The sequence below is a fragment of the Ptychodera flava genome, chromosome 13 (genome assembly GCF_041260155.1).
Source record: "Ptychodera flava strain L36383 chromosome 13, AS_Pfla_20210202, whole genome shotgun sequence".
Lineage (NCBI taxonomy): Eukaryota > Metazoa > Hemichordata > Enteropneusta > Ptychoderidae > Ptychodera > Ptychodera flava.
Window position 1 is genome coordinate 35,294,193 of NC_091940.1, and position 10,117 is coordinate 35,304,309.

The 10,117-nt window shown below is 37.6% G+C and overlaps 1 protein-coding gene across 2 annotated transcripts in view; it reads right to left on the reverse strand.

The window, feature by feature from the left end:
- Nucleotides 1-2,192, reverse strand: part of LOC139148285 (Golgi apparatus protein 1-like) — a 55,921-nt gene extending 53,729 nt beyond the window's left edge. For both annotated transcript variants that reach the window (XM_070719644.1, XM_070719643.1), the window contains exon 1: nucleotides 1,529-2,192. The gene's annotated coding sequence lies outside the window, so the exon portion shown is untranslated. The remainder of the gene's footprint in view (nucleotides 1-1,528) is intronic.
- Between the last annotated feature and the right edge of the window lie 7,925 nt (nucleotides 2,193-10,117).

The window sequence follows — 10,117 nt, forward strand, 5'->3', positions numbered from 1 at the left end:
TCAACATGCTTTGGGGATAGAACAAGAACTTGCAATTGACAAACAAAAGAAAAATAGCAAAGAAATCATCAAAAGGAAGTTAGCTACTGTCTCTTAATGTCACGAAACAGGTTCAAGGTTAGCCCCCTGTGTAAAATGTTGTGTTCCAGTCTCTGCAATTCCCTGCAACACATGAGGTGAAGAGTTACATAGAAGTGCAGACTGTAGAGAATGGTAATACTTAGCTGCAAAATCGTAGCGCTACGGTGAGGCGTTGGTGATTTTTGTTTTTTTTCACTCACCAGTGGCGCTACAATACTGACGGCCCTGGGGAGTATAAAATAAGCGCATCCCACTGGACTAGGCATGTTGGTGTGAAACGCTACATATTTACTGCATTTGGTCATACCGATTTATCACTACTGAAGACTACACACTATACTACACTAACCTTGTTGTTTATGGGGTTTGGAATTTGTTCAAACACGTCGATCACTTTCCGAAAACATTTCTGGAAGCAGCCATTACCAACTTCCGGTAATGGCGGCTCTCAGAAACACGGTTGCCCCACACTCAATGTTTATGGAACGCGATCGACGTGTTTGAACAAATTCCAAACCCCATAAACGACTAGGTTAAGTGTAGTATAGTGTTTAGTCTTCAGTAGTGATAAATCGGTATGACCAAATGCAGTATATATGTAGCATTTCACATCAACACGCCTAGTCCATTGGGATGTGCTTATTTTATACTCCTCAGGGCCATCGGCATTGTAGCGCTACTGGTGAGTGAAGTCGCAAAAACCAAAAAATCACCGACTGCCTCACCGTAGCGCTACAATTTTGCAGCTAGGTAATACTGGGGTTCAGGCAAGATGGATCATAGGGAAGTTGTCCCATACTTTTGATATAGTTGTGATTGAGTATGACACATATAGTTGTGATTGAGTATGACACATATTATTTTTAGCCATACACAGAATGTTTGGGAACCCAACACTCTATTCAAACCACTTCATCCTACGCCATTCTGTCAAATACCATTTCATGCCAAACCATAGACCCCCGAGAAAAATGTTTTTCTCGAGTGTCTGTGGCTAAACCCACTTTATTATATTGCCTTTGGGGAAAATGCTCTGGAACTAACTCTCCCTCTCAGTGGTTTTGGGGCGAAATGCTACAGGACAAACAGCCATGGTGCAACATTGTTCATCCATGGGTGCAAAGTGGTATTACAGTGATTGAACTGATTGTTTCATCAACTTCTGAGTGTTACAGGCGTAAAGAGATTCTGTGATCGTAGCTCTGCATACGGCCTCCCACTACATACGCCGGTAACACACAGCCCTGCCATGGTGTGGGAGGCCGTATAACGCCGGTAACACACAGCCCTGCCATGCAGAGCTACTGTGATCGCAAAGACCTTTGCTAAATGAAAGCCTTGTGAGAGGTCACTATCAAAGCTTGCTTTGATGGTGACGTTATAATACTACAAGTTCAAGACCGTGTTAGGGCTTCAGAAAAACCATATTCATCCATGCGTTACCTACCGATTTGTCATTTTGTAAGCATTCAAGTACAGCAAAATTATTTCCACGGGCATTATTCGCACACAGAGAATTAACTGTCTCTCTGCAAGGTCCATCAGCGATACGAATTTGTCCTGATCTCGGGGTTTTTGTCGGCCTGCGGCAGGTATCGCATCTCCAGGTCGGGCAGCAAGTGGCTTGGCTCGCCCTGCTGTATCCTGTTGGCCCAGCTGATTGAGCTGTGGTGGTTGCGGTGGTTTCTCCACCTTTACCAGACCTGGTAACCTTTGTCGTTGAACATTTACGACCGGATTTTGAGCCCCTTGTTCATACTGTAGCTGTCGATTCACACCACCCTGTAGGCCACCGACTTGCCCTGGAAGCGCGTTATCGGCGACAACTCCTTCGTGAGCTGGAGGTTGACCTCCAACGCCCGGGTCGCCAGCCTTCGGTGGATTTTGTAAAGCGGCATTGTCTAACGCATTTCTGTCCTGCTCTACACCCAAGTTACCTGGTTCTTGTTGATTTTCAATAACCTGTCTCTTGACTCTACGGAGTTCATTTGGTTCACTCCCCGTCACAAACACAAACGACGATAAAAGTACTGAAAGGAGTAATAAGATGCCCTCAACATGTCCACGTCGCCTAACCGCCATCTTGATTGCGTACGTCTCCTCCACGAACTACTTTCCACATGCGCGTATTCACTTCCTGGATCACCGCGTCGTCATGCTTCTGTGCATGACGATACGATAGAGGGCCTCACTCAGGTCGTTTACGCAACGCGTGCTATGCCAACCATTGTCATTATAAAGGTGTGGTACCATTCCTTTCACCCTGAGCAGAGCTGGATGCCTCCACCGTAATTTTTAACCCGTGTAATCACTATATGCTATGGTTGTTCGAATAAATATCGCGCACTTCTTCTAAAGAGTATTTGTTTCAAGACGCGATAGTGATGATTGACACAGAATACTTCAATTTACCTTTTTCAGTCAGATTAATTACCCAATTAAGATATTTTAAGTTTCTTTTTGCAAAGTGAAGCAGATCGTCCATGTAGCCGACACGAACACGAAGTGTCTGATACCGGCTACCGAAAACTATGAAAAATAGTAAAGAATGAGCTACAAAATCACTATCAGTTTTAAGTTGCAGGTAGAATAAGTCTGTGCCTTTGTATAAAATACTATAAAAATAGTAGAAAGTGAGCAACCAGCTGAAAGTTAGTTGAGGAGACCTTAACCGCATATCATTTGCATCTCATTGTCGGCTACATGGACTGTGTGCCAAAGTGAATACTATGCATTAATTTTGGTAACACCAGTGGGGTTGGGTTAACCTAACCTTGACCTTGACCAAATGTCTTGACAGTTATGAGTCGCTGGCACAGTACTATACACAGTCCCTCGCGGGCTATTCAGCTCCGGGACTATTCGCCCCATAGACGAGTGTACAGAAGCAAGAAGGGTGTTTCTTGCTTCTGTACACTCGTCTATGGGGCGAATAGTCCCAAAGCTGAACAGCCCACCAAGCGACTGTGGTACTATAGTATAACTAGGGCCTGGACATATTGGGGTAGGGCTGATGCGTTTCAAAAACGACAGAAGCATATCAAAATGCAAGTGACACAATTTGTTGTCATTGTACAGAAAATAAATATTTGTCAGCAAATTTAGATTGCATTTTTTTAACTTACAAGTGCAAGAAGGACAAAAATTAACCTCCCAGCCAAATGAACTTATATGTCACTTTGAAAATACTGACAACAAGAACGAGGGACTGAAAAATACACCACAACAGAAATGTCTAAACAAACTGTCTTTCCTTCTATAAAGAAATGCCTTTTCAAATAAAGCCATGCTTTGAATACTTTGAACACAGTATTAAAATATGAGTTGATCTTTTCTATACCCTTGCACAAAAATTGGTGACCCGCCCTCTGATCCATGCATGCAGGAAATGCAATGGCCCTCCCCAAACTGTTGCATGAAAAATGGTGGTCGACCCTATCCATATCTCACCAGCCCTCCCCTATGTTAATTCTGTCCAGGCCCTTAACGCTACAAGTTTGTCATAAGTACCTGGTGATTGTTGAAGAACAATCTTTCAGATCTCCATTTAGTTTGGTGGATTATTCAAATCACGTCCTTGTAGGGCAGGTCAAAGTCAAAACAGTCCACATGTGCCCTTTTTATACTAACAATTCTTTGTTACGGAAAAGCCATATGATGTTAAAATATAAACAGAATGTTGGTGTAGAGATGCATAGTAAGATATTGTTCAAAGTCAGCAAAAATTTGTTTTGACATAAGTTGAAGAGTATGATTTTCTCATCAGTAAATGAAACACACTTGAATTTTCAATGATCAAGATAAGAGGTTCTGTAATCCCTAGGGTGTCAACTTTTTCAAATCAACAGGAGTTTCCTGTACTTATAATATAAGTTATATATCTGCAGTGTGCTACCTCCATGACTTTGATGTGCCAGAATGGAGCAATATGCATCTAAGGTTCGTCCACGATTCACTGTTTCTGGAAAAAATAAAATAACGTCTCAAACCATTTTAATATTAAGGTGGAGCTGCACGTTGCCAACACAGTTTTTTTCAAAGGAATATTTCTCACCTGAGATGACAAGGAAACCCCCTCATACCATATATTTTCAAAAAGCCAAGAATGTAAAGTTTGGTATGGTAGCAATAGTATACTTGAGATGAAGGGGGGTGTATATTTGAGGTAAAAAACCTCATTTTTGGTATTAATGATAAAAATTAATTTAAGTCAAAAAAGACACTTTTTCTTAAACGTAATATTTCACTTGAAAGAAGAGTATACATAGAAAAAAAGACCATTTCATTCTGCATTATCTATCCTCATTCTAAAATGACATTGGTTGCAAGACTGACAATCCCGAAAAGTGATTAAAAACATGATTACCAAATTAAAATGCCTCCTATTCAAAATGTAAGAACTTTATTGCCAAATAAAATACTTGTTTGGTTATATAGCATTTAAAGAACATAATGTGAAAATTTAAGAAAATTTTATCCAGCCTGAGTGGAGGTAAATTTTTTGGAAATCTTGAAGTTAGGAGAAAAGAGACGCCAGGAAATCAGGGTAATTTGCATACATTTGCATAATTTAACACTTCTTTATTACACAACTTACCACTGCTTGACAAGCTAAAGATGAACCCAACCAATATTTTAATCTTGGGGTTAACAAATTAATAAAAATTGAATGAATATTTGCAATAAAGTATTTTTTTGAGCAAAATATGTTATGTTGGGTGTAGCGCCCCCTTAAGTCTTAATATTGCAGGTAATTACTGCAGTAAAGATTGAAGAAACATCTTTAATAATACCTATGTAATTATGGAATTGCACCATTGAAAACACTGGGAGTGCATGGGCAAAAAGGGTTGCAATTCTATCACCCAATATTGTGAGCTATATATAGGGTATGATAATTATTACGCACACTGAGTGATTCTATTATTGCACTTTTCCTCTGTGTAGAACTGATCTTCAAGTTATGTTTTATGCTCTCATTTAATTTTAGCAAATAATGTTACATGAAAAAATCAAAAACTAAGTGAATAAAAGAACTTCAACTGAGAGGTGAGGCAATATTACATGTTGAAAAACACTAGGCAGGCATGGGAAAGGTTAATTCCTACTATTGTCCTTGCCAGGAACAGACTTTGAAAATCATTTAATGCAATCCAAAAACACGCCAGTCAAGTCTAGAACAGGAACAAGTAAACACAATAATTGACATAGATAGGAACAGCACTTTCCCTCTAACCACAGAAAAAAGTGAAAGTATGGCAAAATTTACACCTGCACCACATTTTACATCTTTTATCATGAAAATGGAAGAATACAAGCTGTCACATTGGAATGCCACATACCGGTATATTATTTGGGGCAATCAAGCTTTAGTGGGAGAGTTTTATGGTTTTATATAAATTATATAATATTATCTGTAACTCTGGGACAACATATGTCTGCATACCCAGTTTTCTCTTATTGTGAGAAAAACATGATTACAGCAAACTTTCAGTTCCACCCTAACCAACGCTGTAGGGGACAGAAATTCGGATTCTCAAATGTTTACAATTCTTTTCTGATCTACTACTTGTGGGGGCTCATTTTAAAGTGCTTCAAGAAAGAAAAACTTTCACAGTTTTAGTTTTTCAAAAATCCCAAATTTAATTTTTAGCCATAGAGTTAACACAGGGATATGGTGGCCATTTTGAATTTCAAATATTGCAAAATGTGGTTATTTGTTTTGCTAGTTCCAAACTTTGCACGGTGACCCCTGATTTTTACTGTTGATTTGCCAAGAGAATGGTTGAAAGTTTCATTTACGAAAGTTTGGGCAAAAGTTTCGGGCATGTACTTTTTTAAACTTCTCTGTCCTCATTATAAGATGTGAAATGTTTCCCGTTTTTGTCGAATGCCTCAGGGAGCTGGGGCTCTATCAGTTAAAGTCGGTACAAACCTAAAAATTGAAAGTCTTAAACTTTCTGCAAGGAAACTTTCAGTCATTCCCTTTTAGAATCAAGAATAACAATATCATCATGCAAAATTTGGTAGTAAAAAAATTAAATTATCCGACACTTAAATTTCCGACACTTGAAATTCAAATGGCCACCATTCCCGTGTTATATCAGACTCTACGGGAAAAGTCAAATTATTGGTTTTCACAATAAGAAGCCAGTAAAAATGTTATTCACTCCACAAGCTTCAAAATGAGCCCCCACAAGTGGTAGACCAACAAGGTATCAAAGTAAAAAGTTTGAAAGTCCAAATATCTGTCCGTGAGGCTATCTTGATCTGTAGATACTATCCATTCAAAGGTCTTCATAGAATATTTACTTCTCTATCTTCCCTGGCTTTGACAGACATGGAGCAATGATTGATATAATGTATAAATTCAATAGCACATTAGTTCTGGAAGACTGATAGCATCAATCCTATGGGTTCATCAACATAATACCTAACATCACCCTTCCTGAAATTTTATCAATTGAATTTTGAAATACCTTGGTACTAGTTGTTGTTCTGTCTCAATTTAGTGTTTTCTGTCCACTGAGATAACATATTCAATTCGGCAAGTGGAACACAAAATTTCACATTTCCAATTCATCACTTGTATAATAATGTACACTTCAGTACAATAGTGTGTGTCTGACTGACAATTTACACTGAATGTAAACACTTTTACTCCATTCCCTAGGTTGTTCAGAACTGGTTCTTTTTTAAACCAAGTAGAAAACACTCATGAGATCATTCTCAAGATGAAACTTTGTGTATGGGTTTACTGTAGGTCACATTCATTGTCAGCCATCAAAACTGCAGCCAAGACTAAAATTCAGAACAATCATGGAGTAGTCTCACCGTTTCACAACTCATACGTACACACTTGTTACGAAAAGCTGAACTGCTTCAGTACTTTGGTTTCGCTCTTTCTTTCTTAACCCTTTGAGTGCCATAATTTTTCCCACCAAAATTTTAGTGCAACATTTCACCAAATTTTATTAATTTTTCTGTAATTTTTTTGATAATTTTGGACCAAAGGTACATCACATTTCCTTGGCTAAAGTTCCTTATCAAAATTATGGCAAAATCTGAAAAAATTTGACTGAGGTATCTTTTGTAAAGGCGACAAAAGTTGACTTTGGCGCTCAGAGGGTTAATATACTTGTTTATTTGTTTATTCATTTATTTATAAGCAACGCAGGTTGATATAAGACACACACATAACAGAAGAATAACCACACAAAGACTTTCATATAATGTAATTTATATCATAGTTTGGTACACAACATTACTTACAATATAACGGCAATTCATTGCAAACTCTCATCAGGTGACTATGTTACTCTAATAAATACCACGACAAGTAGATAAGCACATAAATAAAAAAATCCAAGTATATAACCTACAATTGATACAACAATGTTGGTATGAAAGAAAAACAAAAATGAGAGAATTCCAACTCCAGTGACCGTAATGACTTCAAGTGGGAGATGAGACTGAAGATTGCCAAATACAGGTTTGTTTCATCTGACACTGATGGCCTATCAGCAGTGTGTCTATGAAACTCATTCTTAAAAATCATCACATAAATGTGTTCACTAAGCAGCTGTCGCACCAGGTGGGGGAATCAACTTGTGATAAAAACTTTACTTTCCGAACAAAAATGTCTGTTCCCCTTAAGGTAGCATGTGCCTCGGGGATAGATAATAAAACTTTGAAATTTTTACAATACTTTGCTGGTCTACTTCTTTTGCAGTTTCATATTTAACCTCTTGGAGAGCATTATCATTTTCGAAATTTATTTTTGTGAGAAACAAAAAAAGGTATTTTTCCCAACAGACTTAACAAAGGATGGCGGCCATTTTGAATTTCAAATATTTGTAAATTTTAGAGAATTTGTTTCTCCAGTAGCAAAATTTGCACTTTAACCCCTCACTTTTATTCTTGAATTTGAAAGAAATTGGTTTAAAGTTTCAAAGTGCACACTACTTTCATAGGTTTCTTAATTCCTTATTAAATTAACTTCTTGGATAATATTTGGTGTCCAAAAACAGCACAAAAATCAATAAAAAGCTAGCTGATCTCAGAGCAAATCTGCTAGCTTACAGAATTGTGCTTCGATCAAGGAAAGTTGATGTCTTTCCTTGCACTGCTCCCCCAAACGGTATATTATAATAATAACAGCATATAAAGCACACAGGCATTACATTTGTTGGTGTTGTTGATTTTCAAGGCCAGACACAACTCTTCAGACCTGAACCACTGTGCAAAAAGGCACATCACCATATTACACATTGAAATTAGTGTTCAAGCACAGGAAAAGGAAACTGCATTCCACAAAACTGAAATACAGCACAAAGTTGTAGTATGTCAAAAAAAAACAACACTGAAAAACGTTCAATTCGAGCCACTACCCTTAGCCTAGTGAACCAGCATGCCCAAAGAGTCTTCTCATTGGAGGAAAGCAGCAGTTCATTTCAAAGGTGTACCAAAACTGGTGTAAAATTTACTTCAAGAAAGCAGCACTGAGCAGGCGGACTATAATAAAAAACATTCATATTTCAGACGATGTTCCCTATATCAACTGCATGCAATCAAGTTATGTTGAAAACTGCAAATATGACTTCTGCACCGACATTGAATGTTACATTTGACAAAGCCAATGCCTATTCTTTGAGTGTGTTTCCAATTAGAAAGAAGTGCATGGTAAATTTGCAGCCTGGCGAAGTGGAATAAGACTAGATTCCTCTTGGCTGTCAAGTTCCATCACCAATATGCAAAAATAAACATTTGTCCAAAAATTTTGACAAGACTTTTGCATGAAAAATACAAAAGGATAAAAGACTTTTGTATCTTTACAGGAATGATGGATGTGAATCTTTGTAACCACTGTTTTTTATTGAAATTATAAAAATTACACATCAGATGTCAAAAGATCCAAGCACAAGCACAGCAATATACTCACAGGCAAAAACATCAAATTTGTCTGAATTTCTGTCAGCAGCAGCCAATTTCATAGACAGATTGCCATAATTAGTAACAAACCTAACTTACGATCAGAGCCACTTAATAACTCTGACAGTTACATTTCATCCCTTGACCCCTCTTTCAAAAGTAGACTGGTCCAATTGCAATATTGTAAACAATAGGTCCAGACCAAAGATTCAAGGTGCAAGGATGTGCAAGCTCTGCTAACAGATATATGTTTGAAATTCATGTTCAATGCTTTGATTACATTCACTATGCTATCAGGAGTCTCTGGCACCGTGGCTGCCCAAACAGCAAATTCTCTGCAATTCCTTCTCAAGGCTTGACCAACTTGCATGGAAACAGACGTAAGAAAGCTGTCAAACATAACATAAAATAACACAACAAATTCTTTACACAACAGAAAAATGAATTCAAAAACTTGACATGAACTAAGAAAAAATATCTGATAATCATAGGCAACAAATTGGCAAGGCCTAGGCATGACAACTTTGATGGAAAATAAAACATTATTTAGGTCAATGTAGGTAAATTCTTTGTGTTCACAATTCAAAAAGGTAGGTGAGGGTTCAGAAACATGCGCACACAAAATCTAATGCATAATCGATCTGCCTTTATTTGACAGTTTTGTCACATTGTAAAAGTTGTGACTGCTTTTGCCACAGAATATTGCCAAAGATGAAAATTTTGCTAGTAAAGTTAGTGTTTTTTCCCTGAAAAATTCCGAAAACCTACAGCACATGGACGCAAAACAAAGAATTTACTTACTTTGGCCTGGCCCTGACAGGAGGGTTAACACTACATTTAAGATAATATTAACATTACACAAAATATATTCTAAAGACATCAAAAGAGAATGCCTTACATTATTTTCAAACCAGGACAGGAAAATCTTTCTAATTCAACAAGTTTGACTTGTCGTCGTACAATAGTTTGGCTATCTATTTCTTCAAGTTTGACGTGATTTTGGTTCAAAAATAAAAATGAAAGGTAAAACAATAATGAATGTACTTCATTCGAAGAGTTGCTTGTGGCCCTTGGTGTATTCTGTGCAAAGTCGCTTGTTCAAACC